Source organism: Ursus arctos, unplaced genomic scaffold (assembly GCF_023065955.2).
Source record: "Ursus arctos isolate Adak ecotype North America unplaced genomic scaffold, UrsArc2.0 scaffold_15, whole genome shotgun sequence".
In the NCBI taxonomy this organism is placed as follows: Eukaryota; Metazoa; Chordata; class Mammalia; order Carnivora; family Ursidae; genus Ursus; species Ursus arctos.
The window spans coordinates 59,217,267-59,240,964 of record NW_026622819.1 but is presented as its reverse complement, the minus strand read 5'-3'; the positions used below and the strand labels follow the sequence as shown (position 1 = coordinate 59,240,964).

The window sequence follows — 23,698 nt, the reverse complement described above, 5'->3', positions numbered from 1 at the left end:
GGACAACGCCAAGAATTTAGGGAGTACTTCCAGGATTCTCCACCAGGGGAATAAACAGAAGTCTATCAAGCCAGAGCCTGGAAACACATCAGACGAGAGAGGCCCAGCCTGCTCCAGGCACCCTCCCTCCGGCAGCCCACCAGGACAACGAAAAGACATGCCGGGCTGATCCCCAATAGCACGGCCCCTACTCAGCTCCGCTTAGATCATTTACTCACCACCTCCAACCCCAGGAATGTGACCTTTGTTGCAATGAATCACATACCTGACTGAGTACTCCCCTGGGAGTCACAAATCCTAAATTCTGCCATCAGCTCTGCCACAGAGCTTCTGTGTGATCAGACAGGTCATGACTTCCTGTCTTCTCATTCATGAAATAATCGATCTTATTGTTCTCTGTTGGGAAATCCAGATTCTAAAAGCTACAATCCTCAGAGGGTGATTTTTAAGGCACTGTGGTGTTGCACCTGTCCTTCCATGACAGGTGGCCCAGCTCCTGAGTGTGTGGACGTGGGCATCTCCATCCTTGCCTCCATTCTACCGAAATGCCTTCCATCCTCCAACCTTGCCGGCCCAGAATAAAGATTCAATGCTCCTCTTGCCTCAGGGGCACTGGGGTTTTGCCACCCAGCTTCCTCCCCAACCCTCAGTCCATGGGGCAGTCAGAGAAGCTGAATGACCCCATACCAGGGTTGACCTGTAACCAGCCTGTCCACTCAAAGTGTCCATAGACCTGACCCATTGAGGGAGGGCCTGGAACCCAAGATGACCTGCTGGAATGAATTTCAAGGCTTTCCTAAAAATGCTGAAACAGGGGCTTGTTCTTCCCTATGTGATGTGAATGAGGAAGATGTAACTCTGGGTGCTGCTGGCAGCCATCTTGGGACCACAGATGGAAGGGCTGCCTGAGGACAGACGCCTCACTGAGGGAGCCAACCCACACAATAGACGGAGAGAAACCAAGAAGTGCTGGATTGAGCTACCCTGGGGCTGTTCCCTAACGGGAGCTTCTCTTCTGTCACTTGCAACCCAAGAGTCCTAACTGACACTGGCACCCAGCTGACGACCAATATATGTTTATCCAACCGAAGTTCATTCCAGAGCTCTGCACCGCGATCCTACACTCTACACCGCGGTCCTACACTCTGCACCGCGGTCCTACACTCTGCACCGCGGTCCTACACTCTGCACCGCGATCCTACACTCTGCACCTACACACAGTGGTGCCCCCTGTGTCCGTAAATATAACCTGAGGCTAGTTGAGAACACGCAATGTGCCAGGGACAGAATGTGGCTGCGCAGGTGGGGAAAGTGAAGCCCCAAGAGGGGACTGGTCCCAAAATGCAGAGTTGGAAAGTGGCCCAGCCAGGACTCAGGCCTAGTTAATCTGATTATTAATCTCACAGAAGTAAGGGAAGTGGGTTGTCCTATTTCTGGCTGAGGGTGTGCTTCCTATGGAAAGGAGGTCTCTTTTCCCTCACAACGGCTGCTCCAGAGTGGCCTCCAGATCATCTTCTTGACACGGTCCAGACGTCTGATGGCCTCCTCTCCCAGCCTCCCCATGGTCATGGCCCGAGCCCCCAGCACAGGCCTTCCCACAGAGCACCCTCAGGGGCCTGCCTGCACCGCCACCTCAAAACTGCTGCGTGTCCTCCAGGCCCCTCTGAAGAGCCCCAGCCCTTTTCTCCCCCATCCCGCTTCTCCCCAGATCCCGTTCCACTATTATGTTCTCCCCGGGAGACCCGGGGCAACCTCAGACCCCCTGAGCTGTCCCTCCCACCGCCGTGGCTCTGACAGGCCACTCCCCAGTCTGGACACCCACAAGCCTTCCTCTTAAGGCACGGTTGGGAACACGGACTGAGTTGGGGCTTTGGAGGTGACCCCCAGGTGCCCAGGCATGAGACAATGCCTGAGTGTGAAGGCGAGGGGCCCTCGTGAACACCTACTGTGTGCCAGGCCATGGGCAAAGTAGGAACAGGACCAAAGCGTGTCGCCTCATGGTGTCAGTCTCGTGGCATCACCCGATAGCTACCCGGTGTGCACCACCTGCTCCAGTGACGCTCCACAGCCATCCAGACACACACACACACACACAGCAACAACGCCATCGATAGTGTCACAAGTACCAATAACCAGATGGAAATGCAGAGTGGGACGTCTGTTAGGAGATCCACGCCCAACTGCTAACTGTGGGTGCCTCAGAGATGGGGAGCTGTTCAAAGGGGCTGGAGCCTCGTCTGCAGTACTCGTCCCCTAGGAGAATGTGCTCTTGCTTGATTTGTGCTCCTAAAAATTAACTTAAAAAAAATCAAATACATGAACATAGTGACATCATGGTAACCGTGTCGCCCTGGGAGGGGCACCCAGGGCGCTGACTGCTCATCTCAAGGCAAAGAGTGGGGGAAACCCAGAGCCTGCAGGAGCTGGAGCCCAGGGGCTCCCCCTCCCCACTTCTAACGACTGTGTGGGGGTGCACCCCCATCAGCCTTGCCCCCAGGGCTTGGGAATTTCCTGGAAGCCTGAGGCATCCTGAGAAAAAGCATCTTCCCATCTTCTCACGGCCTTCGGGCAAAGGGAGCGGGTGAGTGTCTTTTAATTAGTGTTTTCATCATTTTTCTGTGTTTTACTAAATCTCACACATGGTGGGATGTGGGGAGATAAAGCTTCAGAGAGCAGAGGTCAGGATTTCATTTGGTCTGATACCCAGAAGTGAAAAGTTTTCTGGACAAATCTGATCCCAGGGTCAAACAAGCCTTTGACAAATTTTTTTAAAAATATTTTGTATTCTGTGTTCTAATTGCACAAGAAATATATGAAAATATTCTCTTAAAAATCCAAACAATCCCAATGAAATGGAGGTTCCCTCTGCCCCACACTCCCCATCCAGTCCCCATGGAAAATGGCCATCCAACTTGACCCGGTGATCATCCTTCCAGAACTTTTTTGAGACCTTTCAATCCATGGACGTATAGAAATATGTCGTCCTGGTTTGGCTTTGTTCCTCAGTCAATAGCAACATGCCTACCGAGTCTTCCGTAACTTTCTTTTCTGTTAACAAATCTAAGAGGTCTAAGTCAGCTCACCCAGATCCGTTTTGTTCTTTTTAAACGCCCCAAAGGACATAGCACTGAGAGGCCCTGCATTTTTTAACTATTTAATATGGTGATATTTAAAACAAAAGACTTGTATCGATTTACAAAGAAAAGGAATCTCTGCCTCTCGTCCCCCCCCCCCCCCCATCTGCACCTTAGTTTCCGCGTCTGCAAAACGGAGACCTGGGCCTCGCTGATCTCTAAGGGCAGTGACACGGCCTGTGATTTCAAACATTTTCTCTGCCCTTGCTGAGAGTCTCCCTGCTATGCCTGGTTTCCTCTTCGACCTTGGCTTTTCGGGGTCTGTCTGTGCGTCAGCCAAGCTGGTGAGAGGTGGGGGGGGGGCGTCCCTTCACCTGCCCTGGCCGCCTGGCTTCTCGGGCTGACTCCAGCTCCTCCAACAAGCCTGTGAGAAGAGAGCACACACAGCACCCTCGGAGCTCCCGCCGCCGCTGCCTTAAAATAGTAGGTTCGTCTCACTCCTATGCTCTTCTGAGGCAGTCGCGCTTGGTTTTGTCTGGAACTGTCTGGAAGTGGAGACAATGGGCCCTGCACATCGTCTCCAACTCTCAGAAGCTAAAGGCCTCACGCCAAGGACAAATCCTTTACACCGAAAGTCCTTTCTGATCAGTGCAGAGGACTGGGGGACTCGGGCAGAAGAGGGGGTCTCAAAAGGGCCTAACTGCATGTTTCACTCTGAGCAGGGGTGGTCAACCCTCCCCTTGTCCTGGCTGCATCCCAGGAGGGCTGCCCTCCTAAGGTACCCAGATTGGGTTTGCCTCTGCATGGCTCTGTTCCCCACCAGATAAAACCTGACATATTCTAAGTACTTGACATCCGTAAACTCATTGAATGACGCAAGAACCCTATGAGGTAGGTCTGCTATTATCCCCATTTAGCAAATGAGGAGACTCAGGCAAGCACCTCAGGTAATCACAACTACTTAGTGACAGAGCCAGGCCCAAGCAGCCTGTTCTTCAAACTAGGACACTCTATACTCCCCATGACCTCACCCGTTTGGAGGGGATGGGAAGAACTTTTCAAAGTGAGAATAGTGGTAACAAAAGGATTTACACCAGAGGACCATAGGATATAATGGAAGAGCTACTTACGGAGCCAAGGAGGCATGGATCCCAATCACAAAATTTTTCTCACCCCAGGACCTTTGCACATGCTGTTTCCTGTGCCTGGAATATTCTTCCCATTCTACCCATCCTTCCACCTACCCTTTCTTTGCCTACCTCTTCCCATGGCTAACCTTTTATTTTTTATATGGAGTCAGCAAGAGTCACTTCCTCACTCATTCATTCGTTCACTCACAAAGTATGTATCACATGCCTACTACATGCCAGGCACTATGGTATCGACAAGACAGTCACAGCATCTGCTATCATGAGGCTTATAGACCAGAGCTGGGCAGAAAATGTCTAGCCAAGAGACTGGCACATAGTAGGTCATCAGTAAACGAAAGGCAGACTTGGAAGAATTATGGTGAGATGCCGCTGAGGACTGGAAGTGAGAAGGCTTTGTGCCTAGGCATGCACTGAGAGGGCAAGGGCACTCATCTGCCTCCCCCAGCCCCACCCCGTGCTCTGGGTGCCCTCTTTCCAAGATGGTGACAAGAGAAACCGCCTTGTGCCTCCCCAAGCCAGTTCCCAGAGAAATTCCTGCCAAACCTCCCAGCTCCTCAGCGGGGCCCAGGCTGCTCTGAGTTCTCCGTGCTGTGGTTGTCATGGCAGCCAAGTTCTCGCCTGCCCCAGCAGCCTGGTAATTTCATGGATTCCCACTGTGTTCTCTGAGGCCACTCTGTGCCCAGGCCCGTGCCAGACCAGGGACACACACTGGCAACAAACCACGCCTGGGTCCAGGGACAGCCCAGTCAGAAGGAGCCTCGAAGGAGAAGATTGGCCACTCGCCTGCACCACACATGCATACGCCCACACGCCGCACACACTCGCATGCACACTGGCACACATACACGCTCTAGACCCCCGAGCATAGGGAAGTAACAAACCAAGGCATTCACAAGCACGTGGGGGGAAGAGACACGCACAGATTAGGAGACGATGCTCTGTGACTCGCAGGACAAAGGACAAGAGCCGCTTGGGTGGGGGCACGGCCCTAACCACTGCTGTGCCCCGGCTGTAGGTCAGTTATCTACCGACATAAATCACCCCAAAACTTAGCAGCCTAAAACAACACACGCTGATCATCTCATAGAGTTTCCAAGGGTCGGGGGCAGCTTAGCTGCTGGCTCCAGGCGTCTCGTGGGGTTGCAGTCTCTGAGGGGACTGGGCTGTCTGCTTCTGAGCACATGCATGTGGCTCTTGACCGGAGGCTTCAGCTCTTGGTTCTGTGGGTCTGTCCACGGGGCTGCTCCTAACACGGCTTCCCCAGAGCTACGGATCCAGGAGAAGGAAAGAGTGTGCAAGTGATTGATAGACCAGCCAAGAGAGAAACCACGGTCTTCCAGAACGCAACCTCAGAAGTGAGATGCCATCACTTCTGTGTTATGCTATTGGTCACCCAGACCAGCCAGTACCGTGGAAGCCATCACACCAAGTAATACCCTTTCCTCCTCTTCCTCCTCCTTGCTATTTAAACTCCAATTTCAATCAGATCATCCCTCCATAGCTCCAAGAAGAGAAACTGATTGATTCGAGTTAATCAGGTAATCCCAAATTCCTTATCTGGAATTGGTTTAGAATGTGCAGATGACCCAATCCTGGCCAAGGGAAACTGAGAGCCTCTTGAGAAAGTGTTTCCTCCCTCCTACAGGGAAGAAATTGTCCCCTGAGCTCTGGGCAGTGAGGCCGGATGAGAGTCGAACATATGTTGGAGCCTTTGCACGTCCGGTTCCCTCTGCCTGAAATGAGGCTTCTGTGGCTTTTCACCTGGCTGCCTCTGGCTCGACGGGCAGGTCCTGGCTCAGATGTCACCTTCTCAGAGATGTCATCCTGACCACCCTCGTCAGAAGTAGGTTTCCTCGACCCCATAACTTTCTGTTACATCGACCTCCTTGTTTCCTTCTGGCACTTACCACGATCTCGAAATGTCACGTGGATTTCTTCATTTGCTGTATATTGTCTGTCTATATTACTGTCTGTCTGCCCCATTGTCATGTTTCCCACTATCTTTCCAGATGCCAGGACTGCCCGTGGCCCAAGGCGGGCACAGGCAAATACTTGTCCAGCCCACACCCACATCTTCGCCTTCCTGTGGAGTACGAGGCCACCCAGACAGATAAGAAATCACCCTCAGAGGCAGTAAGATACCCAACCCATTTTCCCGTCTTGTTGCCATTATGTTCACATTGACATGTGGCAGACTGTCTAAGTAACTTCGAGGGCAGACATTGTGTCTCATACCTTCCGTGGGGTCTGAGTATAGGCCTGGATAGAGATTTCCCACAAGCACTTGTTGTCGTGCAAGCCGATGATGGTGGTGGGGATGAAAAGCTCTGCACTTGCACACCAATTTGCAGGGACTACTTGGGACTATTAGTCAATCATCAAACAGTTGGGGACTATGGAAATGGACGTCTAAGGTGCAGCACTTACCTTAAAGAATTTACAACTGAAACAGAGAAGCCAACCAGAATTCCAAAGATAACGGCACGGGGCAGAGGAAAAAGCATGGGCTCTGGAGTCAGACGGGCTTTAGTTTCAAACTCTACCTCTATCGCCCACTGCTGTGTGACCTGGGAGAATCCTTCACCTCTCTGTGCCTCCTTTTCCCTGCCTACAGATGACGTTAGTCATTCTTGCCTCAAAAGGTTGTAAAAACATATAGTTCAGGGGCGCCTGGGTGGCACAGCGGTTAAGCATCTGCCTTCGGCTCAGGGCGTGATCCTGGTGTTGTGGGATCGAGCCCCACGTCAGGCTCCTCCGCTATGAGGCTGCTTCTTCCTCTCCCACTCCCCCAGCTTGTGTTCCCTCTCTCGCTGGCTGTCTCTATCTCTGTCAAATAAATAAATAAAATCTTAAAAAAAAATATCCAGCTCCCGGGGCGCCTGAGTGACTCAGTCGTGTAAGCGGCTGCCTTTGGCTCCTGTCATGATTTCCAGGTCTTGGGATCAAGTCCCTGGTTGAGCTCCCTGCTCAGCAGGAAGTCTGCTTCTCCCTCTCACTCTCCCTCGCTGCTCTCCCTCTCTCTCTCAAATGAATAAATACAATCTAAAAAAAAATCCAGCAAGAGGTAACAAGGAAAAGCATTCGGAATGTTCATTATAATTACTCTTGAAGAGTTCTAATGGCAGGATTGGGAGTTACATCACATCGAGGAAATTTTATGGAAAATCCTGGCCACAGAGAAAAGGCTCCATAAAACGTCTCTAAAGTTATGTTTTAAAAGAGAGCACTTATCTTTTACAGTTATATATTGCAATATATACTACAAATAAAATGCCGTGATGACAGGTATTTGCTTCAAAGTAATCCAGTGGGAAGGGGGTGGTGTGGTGAAAGAATTAATGAAACGAGTGGCCAAAAGTCAAAGACTATTGTAGCTGCAAGATGTGCACATGGGATTTCAAATTGTTTTATTCCCCATGTTCTTATTTGTATTTTCCGCGTTTGAAATGTTTCATTATGAAAAGTAGATTTTGAAAGCTCTCCAAAGAACCTTGTGAGAAAGATACTCTAATTTTCCTATATCGCAGATGAAGGAGAGAAGACAGAGAGGTTAAGTTACTTGTCCAAGGTCACACAGCTTGTTTGGCAACATAGTCAGAATTGAAAACTAGGCCAGCGTAACTCCAGCCCAGACTCTGGCCACAACACCTGTCATTAGGGAAAAAAATGACAAGACAACCGAGAATCTGCACAGATGTTCACAGAAAGGCTTATTTAGTTAAACAACTAAAAGACAACAGTTTTAAGAGGCCCAAACTGAACTATTGAAGGAAAATTTTCTTTTAATCAGCAATTTGGTAAGGGTGGGAGAACCCCTGCTCCTCTTCCTCCTTCCTGGTTTTCTGGATCAGGGTTTCAGAAGGCGGTGGTAAATAATCATAGCAACAAATGTGCCCTATCCTGCCAGCAAGACTGGCCGCTCTCCCTGGGTCTTCCAGAGACGCCAGCAGAGGCCTGGGCACAGCACCGACCCTCCACAAAGGCTGCCAGTTTGGGATTGAATGGGGACTGGGGGCACATTAAGGTTTGTGTGGAGCCCAACAGCCAGGGTTTGAATCTGGTTTGCCTCCTCTAGCTGTGTGACTTTGGGCAAGTCACTGTCCCTCTGACCCTCGCAGGGCCCTTAGCATTAGGTTGGGCAGGTAGGACTCAGTGAAGAAGCACCCCCCATCCCTGCCTCCTGCCTCTTGCAGAAGCGAGCCTTGCAGAATACATTAAGCATCATCCCAGCCCCCTGTGTGAAACCATAATTGTGAATGAGTGAAAGCCCACTTCGAAGAGCTGGAGCTGAATCATTCCCTGCACCTTGCGCATCTGTGGGGGCTCGCACAGCAGAAGGCAGATGAATGGGCTGAGTGCACATCTCTGGCTCTGCCGCTCTGGCACAGCACTGCCGCCAGATGACTCCGCTTTCCCCTGGACCATCCAGCAGGGGCTCACCTGTGTGCCTGGGGCATGCTCTCTAGAAGCTAGGACCTAGCAGGGCACCTGCCATGGGCGTGCCCGTCTCAGCTACGTGGAGCTTAGATGGACGGGCTGTCTGACCTCTCATTTTAGACGAGTAAACAATCGATTGAGAAACGAGTTAGAGTCTGATGGGTTTGCCTGTCCACCCGAGGCTGCTTTTTAAGAGAGGTCGCAAAGCCCTCTGGTGGTGAGTGAGCCCGATGCTGGAGGGGGGCCTCCCTGAGCACATAAGGAATAACAAAGCAGTGAGTGCCCCCATCTGGTGGGAGTCAGGAATATATGACTCATGATTTAAGAGCCAAGAGCCCAAAGGACCCCAAGCTTGAGTTAATAGTTAGTAAAAGCTACTTTTAATGCACACCTACTATGTGCCAAGCTCTTCATAAGTCATCCCATTTAATCCTCAGTAACCCTCCCAGTTCCCCTTTTACAGAAGAGAAAACTGAGGCTCCCCAAAGTGTGCTGGTCTGACCAAGGTCACTCAGTTATTCAGTAGCGGAACCAAGGTCAGTCCCCAAAGTCCAGCCTCTATTTGCCATCTGGGGAAGGAGAGAGGAAAAGAGTGAAAATAACACTTACTGAACATCATCTGTGTCCCAGGCAGCGTGGTTCCCTTATGATGAGAGCTGCCAACACTGACCACGTGCTCACTGTGCGTCATGCACTGTCCTGTTGTAGGGGCGTTCCCCAAACTAACTCACTTAACCCTCATGATACCCCCTGAAGTAAATGCTACTTGTATTCCCAGTGTATGTGAGAGGCACGGGGGGTTAAGGAAACTACCCAGGGTCACACAGAGATAAGCCTGTGCATGTAACCTGCTTACTCGGCTGCCTCTCGCTGCCACGTTCAACCATGCTGGGGCCACAGCTCCTGACTCCCATTCCAGAGATGAATCTGTGGACAGGAGGGTTCGCGCACCTTTCTTCACTCTCCCTGCTCCCTCATGCTCTGATCCAAGCCTTTAGCCAGCCCCGCTGCCTCCACTGGAATTCAGTTCCTTTCAGAAGGTGACAGCCGAGCCCCAGCCAGAGCCAGGGCGGGGCGGGCTGGGACCATGAGCCAGCTCTGGACCTGAAGGTGCCCCCTTTCCCTCCATCCCCCCAGGACGCATCTTCAACGAGGCACCCCCATCCTGTCTTGAACAATGGCACTTCCTCCTAGCCAGTCTCCTTACCACCTCTTGCCCCACTCTGGCCTGCTTTCCATCCCACAGCTGCAGAAACGCAGAACTAAGTATGCCTCCCTGCACAGCGCCCTCGGGGGCCCACGGCGGCCTTGGGTTGCGGCTCGCGCCGCTTCAGCGGCCCCCGCAAGCCTCACGGTCCCTCGTTCTCATGCTCTGGCCAGGCTGGACATCCCTCACGGTTAGCAGGCAGGCTGCACTTTGCATCCAAACAGCACGGCGGCTGAGAGTGCAGTTCTAAGCCAGACCACCCCCTTCAAGTCTCAGCTCTGCCACTTACCAGCTGTGTGACCTTGGCCCAGTTATCGAACCTTCCTGGGCCTCATTGTCCTCATCTTTAAAATAAGGACAACAGTGCATTGGTCACAGGGTTGTTTAGGATGATACGTGCCCAACACTTAGTATAAGGCCTGGCTCCTGGAAGGTGCTAGGGAAATGCTAGTTATTGTTATTTTAATTAAATTTCAGTTCCACTGTTACTGGTTATGGTGAAGATAGGATGACTCATCAAACATTCCATTTGCTTCCTTATATTCCTCAGCCCCCTGCCGTGAGGCAGAGTCACATGACCAGTCTGGCCTGCAACATATGAATGGAAATGTCAGAGGTAACCTTCAGACCAAAGCAGTGAAAAGCACATAGGCGATTCTCTCGATGCCCCCTTCCCTTCCAGGGCCACCAACGAAGCCTCACGTGGGCATTAAAAAAAGCCTTAGGATCTAATTTGCTGGATCCCTGAGCCCCCACATGGAGAAGAGCAGCCCTGGAGACTTGCTGAGGTTCACGGCCAGCCTTAGGTGAGTGAGAAAGGAATTCTTGTCTGGGAGATCCAGGGTTGATCGTTACCACCGCATCGCTCGGCCCATTCTGACCAGTGCGCTGCTGAGCAGGTGGAATAACCTTTGGGAGTCACTCACCATTCCCTCATCTGTAACAGGGAATCCCGGTCGTTTGCCACGGCCGCGGCAGCAAACCACCACAAACGTGGTGACATGGAACACAGGAACGCTAGGCCGGCCCACCTCGTGGAGCTGAGACCCCGCACACACTGGACGACAGGTACCGGCAGAGAAATTGAGAAGAGCACAGCATTAAACAGTTTGGGGAGATTGCCTTTCCTTCTCCCCCCAGATTTATCGAGATATAATTGACATATAACATGGTGTGAGTTTAGGGTGTATGAAGTGTTGATTTGGTGTATGTGTGTATTGCGAAATGATTACCACGGTAAGGTTAGTTCACACATGGCCTGATGTAGGTACCATTTGTGTGTGTGTGTGTGTGTGTGTGTGTGTGTGCGCGCGCGCTAAGGACTTTTAAGATCTACTCTCTTAGCAGCTTCCAAGCAGACAAAACAGTACCGTTAACTATAGTCCTGTTAACTAGATAGGCTGTACATTACATCCCCAGGACTTATTCATCTTAGAACTGGAACCGTGTCCCCCTATACCCATCTCCCCCACCTGCAAGCTCCTGGCAATCGCCAATCTATTCTCTGATTCTATGAGTTCGGGTTTTTAGAATCCATGCACAAGTGAGATCATACAGTATTTGTCTTTCTCTGTCTGACTTACTTCACCTAGCATAATGCCCTCAGATTCCATTCACACTATCTCAAAGGGCAAGATTTCCTTCTTTTTTATGGCTTAATGATATTCCTGTTTGTGTGTGTGTGTGTGTGTGTACCTCATTTGTACACCATATATATATAGAGAGAGAGAGAAATATATAATCACATTTTCTTTTTCCACTCATCCATCTCAATAAGCAGGTGGTTTCCATGTCTTGGCTACTGTGAACCCCCGCAGTAAACACGGGGGTACAGAGATCTCCTCAAGAGAGCGATTACATTTCCTTTGGCTATACGCACAGTAGTGGAATTGCTAGGTCATATGGTAGTTCTACTTTTAATTTTTTGAGGAACCTCTATACTCTTTCCCAGAGTGGCTGCATGAGTCTGCATTCCCACCAACAGTGCACAAGGGTTTCCTTTTCTCCACATCCTCACCAACACCTGTTATAGCTTGTCTTTTGGATAATGGACATTCTAACAAGTGTGAGGTGATACCTCATTGTGGTTTTGATTTGCATCTCCCTGGTGATCAGTGATGTGAAGCACGTCTTCGTTGGCCATTTGCATGTCTTCTGTGGGAAAATGCCTATTCAGGTCCTTTGCCCATTTTTAAATTGGATTATTTGTTTCTGGCTGTTGAGCTGTATGAGTTCCTTATATATTTTGGATATTAACCCCTTATCAGGGAAATGGTTTGCAAATATTTTCTCCCATTCTGTAGGTTGCTTTTTCATTCTGTTGATTATTTTTTCTGTTATGCAGAAGATTTTTAGTTTGACGTAGCCCCACCTGTTTATTTTTGGTTTTCGTACATATGCTTTTAGTGTCATATCCAAAAGCTTATTGCCAAGACCAATGTCAAAGACGTTTCTCCTTATGTTTTCTTCTAGGAGTTTTACAATTTCAGGTCTTACACATAAGTCTTTAATCTATTTTGAGTAATTTTTGTGGGTGATAAGATAGGCATCCAGTTTCATTCTTTTGCGTGTGACTATCCAGTTTTCCCAACACCTTTTACTGAAGAGACTATCTTTTCTCCATTGATTATTCTTGGTTCTCTTGTCAAATATTAGCTGACTATATGCATGGATTTACTTCTAAGCTCTCAATTCTGTCCCGTTGGTCTATGTGTCTGTTTTTATGCCAGTACCATACTGTTTCAACTACTATAGCTTTGTCATATAGTTTGAAATCAGGGTGGTGCCTTCAGCTTTGTTCTTCTTTCTCAAGATTGCTTTCGTTATTTGGGGTCGTTTGTGGTTCCACACAAATTTTAGGATTGTCTTTGCTGTTTCTTTAAATAAAAGATCTTGGCTAGACCTAACCAGAGTCCCCAGGCCAAAGTTGCCCAGTGGGGATATCCCACGGAAGGCAAGAAAAGTCCGGTTCTCAGCCCCCCACTGTGTTCTGTCCTGGCTGGTAGCAGCCCAGGTTAAGCGTGGCCTGAGTGGACCAGTGGTGGGTCCGAAGGTGTGGCACCTGAGGCTGTCAGCCAGATATGCCCCCCACAGGGGGTCCTCTTGAAGAGAGATCTGAACAGGGCAAACTCAATGGCTGTCATACTCAGTGAAGGGAGTGTCTGCCAGATTGCTCCAGTGTACCCCGTTCCTGTAATTGGTAAGTAACATGTGGAGCAGTGAATATTCTGCTCAACGACCTATTGGTTTTAGTATTCACTCGTGATCTTTGCCTGAATCCATTATCGGTTACAAAATGGTGGCTTTCTACTTCTTTCATCCCTTCTAAATTTATTATGAGACACTCTGTTGTAAAAGAGAACTCTCTTCTTCTTCAGTATCATTATAAACTCATGAACTTTTCAAATTCAATATATTATAAGCCATTCCCATTGATCCTCTTTTGATGTCTAAACCATCCCCAATTGGCCAGTGGGAGCCCCTTCAAGCAGACCCACATGCCCTCCTTGTCCTTCATTTTTGTCCCCATCAGTCCTTGAGCACTTCCCTGTGCCCCAGACTCGCCTCGTACTCTCCCTGCCCCAACCCTGGAATCAGCCATTCCATCCAGGAGCAACTTGTGGTGTATTTAGAAACCAAGGTCTGGGGGATAGTGGTGCTCGCTGCTGCTTTAGTTCAGTGTTAGTTATTAGTTTATGATTGTTCTGATTCAAGTTCAACACCGTAGGTTTCTTTTGCACTTCCCCCACCTCCATATCATATCTTCCTTCTTCCAGAGGGAGAACGCTGGCTTGCAATAACATCAGTATATTAACTTCATTCCACAGTACACACAAATTACCACCCCAATGGTACACACAACACCAACACAGAAGCCCTACTGAGTAAAGTTCGTGATCTGTTTGAGTTCCTCTCATCCTTTCACTGTATCCGACTAAGAGTATGGAGTCACAGCAAGAGAGAGAGAGAGAGAGAGAGAGAGGGAGAACAAGCAGGGGGAGTGGCAGAGGGAGAAGCAGGCTCCCCACTGAGCAGGGAGCCTGATGCGGGGCTCGATCCCAGGACCCTGGGATCATGACCTGAGCCAAACGCAGACGCTTAACAACTGAGCCACCCAGGCGCCCCTGGAATTGCTTTCATTGTCTGTATGGTTATCACCAATTTGACAGGTTCATTTGCTTCTCTCTGCGTCAGTTTTAAGTTTGCTTTCCCCAACATTGTTATTTAATTTTTTTTTTGATCAGGTAAACTACATACTTGGCTGTAAAGTAAGTAACTATAAAAAGATAGTGACTCTTTCATCCTTATCATCCCTGCCCTATTCACACTTACTCCCAAAGGTGATCATTTTCATTATTTGGGGGGTTTTTCTTTTTTTTTTTCATTTTCATTATTTCTGCCTTAGACTTCCCATGTTCCATTTTTACAAAACAAATAAGTACAAGTACCTATAGATATGTATGCATGCTCTTATTTCTCTTTCTTACAAAAAGATCACATACTGTACGTACTTCTTTGCAATTTGTGTTTTTTTATTCACTTAAAAATACATCTTAGAAACTACTCCATATGAGTTCCTAGAGATCCTCCTCAATCTATTCGAAAAATTAATTTTTAATTAAACAAGCAATAATAGCTCTCTTCTTGTTCTTTAAAAAGCAAAGCCTGGGTGCACCTGGGTGGCTCAGTTGGTTAAGCGTCTGCCTTCAGCTCAGGTCATGATCCCAGGGTCCTGGGATGGAGCCCCGAGTTGGGCTCCTTGCTCAGCGGGAGTCTGCTTCTCCCTCTGCCTCTCCCTCCACCACTCATGCTCTCTCTCTCTCTCTTCCTCAAATAAATAAATAAAATCTAGAAAGAAAGAAAGAAAGAAAGAAAGAAAGAAAGAAAGAGAAAGAAAGAAAGAAAGAAAGAAAGAAAGAAAGAAAGAAAGAAAGAAAAAAGGGTCAAGAGTCGTCCCTGGACATTTCCCCAGTCTCCCACGCCCTCATGCAGCCGTCCCCAGAGTTTGCTGTTCCTCCCGCCAGACCCTTCCCTGTGCATGCATGCAGCATATGCACACTTGGAAAATGTTTCTCGACATAGACGGTATCACATTATAAACATGACTCTGTAGACCAACTTTCCTGACTGAACAATGCATGGGTATCCAGCCATGTCTCCAGGTAGCATCCCCCCTTCCCAGCTGAAGAAATCCCTCACCTCCTGAAGGCCCAGCTCAAACGTCACCCCCTCTGAAAGCCTGCCATGGGCATTACAGGACTGAAGTCATCCTTCCTAATCCTGCAACTCCCACTGCCAGTGACTTATCCGTAACTATAGCCTTTATCCTGACGTATTAATTATAACAGGAGTACTCTATAAGGTATGTGTGGTGTCTGTGACACACACCAAGCCCTTAGCATAACCCTAGGACGGGCACGTGCTGGGTGAGTATGGGTCCTTTAAGAACAGGGCCCATGTGTTCATTTCACATTCTTTGAACAAACTTTAACAGCAGACCTACTACAGACCTTAGACTATGCCAGGCTTGGGCGAGACACTGAGCATAGAGCGGAGCAGAAGGCAGCTGCGGCCCGCTGGTCGGTTCTGAATGCAGTGCGGGGTAGTAAATAGCATGAACTCGGCAGCCAGCTGTCTGGGTTCAGATCCTCGCTCTGCTTCTTAGGTACTGTGCGACCTTGCGGATCCTGCCTTTATTGAAGATTCTGGTACTTCTGTCATATTTTTTGCATTAATTTTGTTTGTTAATAATACTTCATGAACATATTATTTACCTTTATTACTGAGTGTTTTCGGCACCCCCTTTCAATTTTGTGGGTGCTTCACTCAGCTCACCATAGTCCTGGCCTCGCCTTGTGAAACTATTTAATCCCTCTGTGCTTCAGTTTTCTCATCTCCAAAACAGGAAGAACAACGGCACCTGCCTCTCACTGTTGCTGCAAGGATTAAATCAACTAATATATGTACGGAGATTAGACCAGAGCTCAGAAGGTGTAAGGTAAGTATTAGCTGTCCTTATGACCGTAGCGCCTGGGACGTGGGGAGCACGCAGTTAATGTTGGCTATTAAATGAATACTACAATAGTCACTGCATGCTTGGCATTTAATGTGGCACCTCTCACCATCTTCATATCCAGCAGGATTTTTCCACAATCGTCTGGAAAATGTAATGGGCTTGGTGGTGCTCTTTGCCCTGCAATGATTTGTTTTAAATGTATCTCACAGTTCTTTTTCTAAAAAAGATTTTATTTTTTTATTTGAGAGAGAGAAAACAAGAGAGAGCATGAGTGGGGGAGGGGAACAAGCAGGCTCCCCGCTGAGCAGGGAGCTCGGTCCCAGGACCTCAAGATCATGACCTGAGCCGAAGGCAGACGTTCAACCGACTGGGCCACCCAGGCGCCCCTAATCTCACAATTCTTTTATGAAGGATGAAAAGTTCCTCACTCAGACCATTCTGCCTTCTTGCAAAACTCCGTTCATCTTTGTCCGTGATCACTTCTTACCTTTTCCCCCGGCACACTCGCCAAGGCTCAGGACCCCTCCCTGGACCAGTAACAAATGCATCTCAGTCACCTGTCACCATTGCCTTCATTACGTTGCTTCCTTTTCACATTCAGGCTACTAATTCACAAAGGACATCTACAAAAAACGGTCTTGCATTGTCCAGTCTTCTGTCAGAGCAGAAACCTTAGGAGTGCCGGGAAGATCCACCCCCCTCCTGACTTAATATCTTCCAACCTAGAGCCATCCGTCTTGGAGCTCTTCCTTCCATTCACTCCAGCCCCTCCCTGCACCAGCTGGCTTTTAAGTACAGCTCGGTTATTAATCTTTCTCTCATCGAATTGTTCCTTTTTCCTTTTTTACTCTGTAACGTATTAATTCTTTTCTTCCATTTCCTGTATTATTTTTATTTGTTTTCCATTCAGGGTCTTGATATTCTATACTCAGGCTTCTTTGCCTGTTTAGTTCAGAGCAACAAATATTGACCTCCATTCCTTGCGGTACTTCCCAATTGTCCCCCGTGCCATTTAATGCATCCATTTGTAAAGCTTCCTGAATCCATTTCCCTTGTGATTAACTTCACGCCCAGGGCCATTGCCACAGTCAAAGTCATCATGGGTCCTGGCTCCACCCCCAGGCGGCTCATCTACCCTGGCCTCGGCCCCCAGGTCCTCCCGCACTGCTCAGTGCCTACGGGAACCTCCACACCCTGTCCCCAGCTCTGCTGTGAAAAGAACATGGCCCTGGGGGCTGCCAGACACCAGGAAACTGAGGTACCCCAGGCAGAAACACCAACAGCTTCTCAATCACAGTAAGGGCACATTTCGTTCGTTTTCTCCTGGGTCCGAGATCTATTCAGAACGGCTTTTGTTTTTGTTTTTCCTATTTCTTAGCAGTTTGAGTTTTTTTCTTTTAGCTTATATTAGTGTTCTTTATGTCTTTGTTTTATTGCCTCGTGGGTAAGCAATACGGACAATATGCTTTCCGCCTTTTGTGTTTAACTGTTCTTAGCGGCTTCGGGTAGGATCCATTTTTGCAGTTGGTGCATGGACAGCATAAAGAAGGTATATTCTTTATTTGCAAAGTAGAAAGTTCCATGTATGTCCATGATACCCGTAGTAAGAGTCACCCTCCATTGAGCGCTTGCCATGGGACAGGCTCTGTGCCACGCCCTTTCCACCTGTTTGCTCATGTAAACCCCCCTGCAAGAAATGTCTATTGTGATCCTCAGGTACTGATGGGAAAATTAGGGCTTAGAGGGGTTCAGTAACGTGTTTAAGGTCACACAATGAGAAGCATGGAGCTGAGATTCAAATTGAAGTCTGATTGCTAAACTCAGGCTGGTTTATGATTGAAGTCTCCCCTATCAGGGACTCATGGAGCTCCTAGGGGACGTAAAGAGCCCCCAAGTTATGTGAAAAATACTGGCATACCTGCAGAAGCACGTTTTTCTGAAGCAAGCGTTCATTGAGCTCATTAGATTCTCCAAAAAGGTCAAGAATCGCTGTTCTGTGTCCGTATATATCTTTTGTCTATTTGATCTATCAAAGATGGAGATGGGTGTTGTAACACACCCTCCTGTTCTGGGTTTCTTTCTATTTCTTTCTATTCTGCTTTATCTCTTTTGCTGCAATGTTTTCCAGCACATCAAGGCCCAGGACTCATATCATCAATGCAAACTGTACCTCTTTCTCAACATAAAAGACCTGTCCACAACTAAATAACTACTTTTTAGAATCCAGGTTTACTACGCCTTGCTGGCTATATACCCTAGACCCCACATTTTCCTTCTCTGAACTTTAGTTCTCTAAAGCACAAGTCCCCTTCCTGACATCAGGACCCTGGTTAGACTCAGTAGAAACCTCAAGCTCATGAGGCCAGAAACACATGTCTACAATGAATTCCTACTTCCTCCCTATAGACATGCTTCCTCTCTCCAATTCAAGCAAGTAGGAGGCTCCGGGTTCCTTGTCTCTTAGGAGATTTGGGACAAGGCGTTTTCCTTCCCAAACCCAAGGAAGAACAGAGTTTCCCTAATGAGAACAGGCTTGAAGAAGAGGATGAAAAAGAAAGAAGTGGTTCTGATGGTCCCCTGCTCCCAGCCAGGCTGTGCTGGTCCACCCTGAACACACACAGCCTCCCAGGACGCCAGTGTCAGATGAGGATGTTCTGTGATGGTGATGGAACGGAACCAAAAGGGCCACTTCTTAGTCACACCCAAGCAGAGATAAAAACAGACTCTCAAGCAATCCTTTAAATGAGCAAACATCCCTTCCCACCTCACCTGAGCGACTATTGCCTCCCGGGCACAAAGGATTACCCAATCACCTAATTACCCCACTTTCTGATAGCACCCAATCCAGAACAAATCCCCACAGCCCCTAACACAGACCCCAGCTCTCTAATAAGCCCCCCTAACCTGTCTTACCCAGATGCCACAGCTCCCCATGGTGTGTGTCCCGCTCGATGTACCAGGTGATACATCCAGCTCTGTTTGCCCACAGGTATGTGCCTGGGCTCTCTGGCTGGTGGGCATCACCAAGGGATTTCCCCCAGGACAAAAAGAGCCCTCCTCTCCAGGCTTGGGAGGAGTGAGAGGGTCTGTAGAAGAGATCTGTGTCCCCTCTCGAGCTGCACCTTGAGGAGGGATGGGTGTTCTGCAGAGAACCTGGGGATGACCAGAGAGGCTGGACCCCGGCCTGCAGCGTCCTCTAAGCGCCCCCAGAGTTCCGGCACCCCTAGCAGAGTGTGGACGTGCTGAGCAGGGGACATGAAAGGACCATGTGGGCTAGAGCCATGGGCAGATTCACAAAAATGGCTGGATACGATGGCTGGAAAGAAGCTGCCCTGTTAGAGCCTGGGGGAGGGGTTGCCTCGAGAGTGGCTGAGATTAATTTCCCCAACAACCCGCCAGGTGAGAGACTGTCAACAATTAGTCGATTTAAGGAAATTAAGAAATCAGTTCTCTCTTGGATACCTACATCTGTGGCCTCAGTTTCATACCTACTACATTGGATTAAGTACAAAGGGGGACTAAGGGAACACTGGGTGTCTTGATCAAGTACAGGACAGAGATAAGTCAGGCCTCCAGAGGACTCTGAACCCAGGCTTGAGAGGAAGCCAGGACTCTGTGTCCACTCCCATCCCTGCTTCTTTCGGGAGGTCTGTCTGACCCTTTTCTGCCATTTCACGTGATCTGCCGATGAGTGCCCCAGCAGGAGAGGCCGCCTCACAGCTCCAGAGTGGACGCCTTTGTCCAGCCTGGGGTCCTAGGAAAGTGGACCTTGAGGCCAAGGAGGCACTTGGCTGGAGACTGAGATTGAGGGAGTAGGAGGGAGGGACAGGAGGGGAGCCGTTCAAAGATGTGTCACCAAGTGGCCAGAGCTTCGGGTGACTGGTTTCTTGATCCCACAGGCCCAACTGAGGAGTCATCCTTCTGGGAGAAGGGAGGGAAAGCATCTCAAACGCCTTCCCACCATTCCTTGAATGTTCCGTCTCTGGACCTGTGGTCTGCCACCCAATCCTCGGATCGGTGAGTCCTACTTATCCATCAGTTCTCCGCTTAAACATGACCTTCTCAGGGCAGCCAGCAGAAGACTGGCCCACCATTGTGGCCACAAATTCACATGCAGCCATGGACATGATCACAGGAACTCTGCAGACAGATGGCTTCAGTTCAAATTCTGGGTCTGCCCCTCATCAGCTGTGAGACCTTGAACAAATCATTGAATCTCTCTGTACTTCAATTTCTTTGTCTGCAATATGGGAACAAAAATAGTATCTACCCCATAGTCCTGCTGTAAGGATTGAGTTGTTATAGAGAGTGCTTGGAAGTGCCTGGCCCAAGGTAAGTGCAATATAATACTTGTGTAAATAAGCAAATTAACAAAAATACAAATGTGATATTAATGGTAGGTTAATAGTACTATAAGTTTTTTTAAGCTGGACATATTTTTAAATCTCTCAAAAAACATCAAAGATATAATAATATATGTGTCCTGGGCCAGGAACCCAGATTGGTGACCAAAGAACTCAGGGCCAGTCTTATTCTGGAGGTATTTGCCAATGTGACCAATTGCCCTTTTGTCAGGTTCAAGGTGCTAGCTGGGCACAGCTTAGAATCCCTGCCAGAGGTAGGGACCTTCATAAAGTCCCTACTTTGGGCTGGGACTCTGTAGGCTCCCTTCTAGGAATAAGCATGAATCAGAAGGAAGCCAGCCATGGATTGACTGCAGGCTGACTTGGCAGGACTAAGCCTGGAACCCCAAAATCGTTTATGAAGGAAGCTAATATCATGTTAGGCCTCAAACTATTTCTACAAATACTTTCTCAAATAAAATGTCTAGGGGAAAAAGATTGAAGACATGAGGAGACAAGACAAAAATAAACTAGAAACAGCAGAAACAAAAGACCACAGAAATAGACCCATAGGATTCCAGGTGTTGCAATCCTCAGACACGGACCATGAAATGTTATATTTTATCAACTCCAAAATGCCATTAGGTACTACAGACAGCATTATTTGATGTCTTACCAAAAGGAGAAAATTAGGCTGCCAAGAGGTCACATGAGCCTCTCATTGCTTTGAAATCGATTTCAACCATGTGAAGAGATCAGGCAATTTCTCTTGCCTTCAGTAGCATTGTTTCATGAATGATGGGCAATCCTTTGCATTGTTTCAGTATCAAAATGCAATACAGGGCTTCTGGTCAAGATGAACTAACAGAGACCAGATTTACCCTCCCATCTGCAATAACTAAAAAGTGGGATAAGATGTATGACGCCATGGCAGTTGAGATATTGGACATCAACAACAAAGACAGTGACTCCAGAGAGGGAGGAAGCAATTAAGGGGAGCCCTATGATGCCCCAACCACAGCTGACAGAGAAAACTTGGGAGCCTCCCTGAGTTTCAGAGAAGCTGGGAGTGTAGGGAAGCCAAGGCCGCTAGAGTTTACAGGACAAAGTATTAGAAGAAAGATTCTTAGAGAAAATTCCAGAGATCTAGAGGGTCCCCTTTGAGTATTCAGATGATAATTTATCAGCATATGCACATGAGGAAACTACTCAAGCTCAGGCAAAGAACCACCTTTAAAAATAGAGGAAAAGGTACACAGAGCTCACACAGGGGTAGGGAGAGTGACTTTCTCGAACAGCAAGAGCAGCAAACTCCACAATGAGGTTCCCACCCATTTCTAAATGCCCTCAGGATCATTTAGGTACCTAAGAAGGATCTTGCCTCAGTCGTGGAGAAAAATTAACCCTAGATTAAATGCAGCTCATAAAGATCAGAAAGAATCAAACTATTTCCAAATAACAGTGTTTATATGAATATAAAAATATCCAGCACCCAACAGGATAAAATTCACCGTATCCAGAATCCACCATCCTCAGCAACTCCACTGCCAATATTCCGGTCTGAGCTGCCATCATCTCATCTGGATGATTCCAGTAACCTCCTAGCGGGTCTTCCCCATCACTCCTTGCTTCTAGCAGCAGTCAGGATAGACCAAGTTATGCTGCAGTAACAAATAAACCAAAAAGCCCAGCCACTTAACCAGCAATGGTTTTGCTCCACACTCACATTCAGCACAGACCTGGAGAAGGGCTCTGCTTGTCTGTCTTGGCCCATTTGGCTACTATAACAACACACAATAGATAGGGTGGCTTATAAACAACAGAAATTTATTTCTCACAGTTCTGGAGGCTGAGAGGTCTGAGATCAGCGTGCCAACATGGTTGGAGTCTTCTCATTGTGTCTTCACATGGTGGAAGGGACAAGGGAGCTCTCTCGGGCCTCTTCCGCAAGGGCACTAACCCCATTCATGAAAGCTCTGCCTCCCAAAGGCCCCCGTTCCTAATATCATCACCTTGGGGGCTGGTTTTCAGCCTATGAATGTGGGGGGTGGGGGTCACCTTCAGACCGTAGCATCATCATAATCTCTCCGGGAGCCAGGCTGGCAGAGCAGCCGCCGTCTGGAGCATTGCCAGGCACAGAGTACGGGTGAACTTGCCTATTGGCCCTTCTGCCTGGAAGTGATACACTATGCTTCTGTTCACATTTCAATGCCCAAGCAAGTCTCATAACCCTCTCTGAATAGGGGGTGGAAGACTGCGATCCAAGCATGTGTCCCTGAGAGCTAGAATCTATTCTCATTCTAGCAGACGGAGCCATCAGATACATACATCAGATCGCACTGCCCCTCAGGGTCAAAGCCAGCATTCCATGGTCCCTACAAGGCCCTCTGGAAGTCAGTACCCTATTACCTCTTTGACCCCATGTGTCCTGCTTCTCTTCCCTTTCCCTGCTTCCTTCCAAGCACACTGACTTCCATTCTGTTCCTAGACATGCCAGCCATGCTCCTGCCTTTGCACTGGCTGTTCCCTCCTACTGGAAGGTTCTTCCCCCAGGCACAGGCATGGCTCACTGCCTCACCTTCAAGTCTGTTCTCAAAGTCACCTCCTCAATGAAGCTTACCTGTTCCACCCTATTGAAAATTGCTTCCTGCTCTCCTGACCCTCAGCCTCCGAGTCCCCACTAGCCTGCATTACTTTTATTTTCCTCCTAACACTTTTTACCTTCTAACGTGCTATACAATTTCCCTATTTCTTATGTTTATTGCGAGAATGTGAGTGTTACAAGAAAAAGGATCTTTTCCTGTTTAGTTCAATGAGGTATCCTAAGCACTTCAGGCAATGCCGGGCACATATTAGGAATCCAATAAGTACTGTGTATGCAAGTGATAAATACTTGTATACAAGCGGTAAATAAATACTAGTGAATGCATAACTAGGCTCCCTGGTCTACCTGCACTTCGGGATCATGCTCTGACACACCTCATCTGAAAAGGCAAGGCTGAACTATAACCTCATATTCAATGCAAGAAACTTATAGGGTAACCAAGCAGTTAGACTCACCTGGCAATGTGGGGTGTGGGAAGCACTGGGGATGATCAAACAGTAATTTTTGCACCTGGGGCCAGAGTGTGGGGCAGGGGGTGCCCTGGCAGCAGTGACAAGCTGGCTGCCACCCTGTGGCTGAATGAGGAAACGCACCCAGTCTGATTTGGGGACGCTTTTCAAGGACAGGTGACCTCTACGTTTTAATATCTTTCTGCAAGTTTCTCTAGGCTCTGTGAACAAGACAAGAGTCACCAGGCTTGGTCCCCTCAGAGGTCTCCGGCATAGGTGCCCATTAACCTGAAATGTAGCCCAAACCCTTTCTACGATCAACGTGATTGCTCACACATTCACACCTCCATTTGTTCATCCGTCCATTCTCTCAACAAACATTTGCTGAGCAGTTGCCAGAGGTCCAGACACTGTGG

At 48.4% G+C, this 23,698-nt stretch overlaps 1 long non-coding RNA gene across 1 annotated transcript; it reads left to right on the top strand.

Moving 5' to 3' along the window:
* Window positions 1–1,926: 1,926 nt before the first annotated feature.
* On the top strand, window positions 1,927–22,030 carry LOC123001702 (uncharacterized). The gene is made up of 5 exons (XR_006410884.3): window positions 1,927–2,581; window positions 10,552–10,675; window positions 10,816–10,937; window positions 15,775–15,867; window positions 19,785–22,030. It is a non-coding gene; the product is annotated as an uncharacterized LOC123001702 (long non-coding RNA).
* Window positions 22,031–23,698: the final 1,668 nt, after the last annotated feature.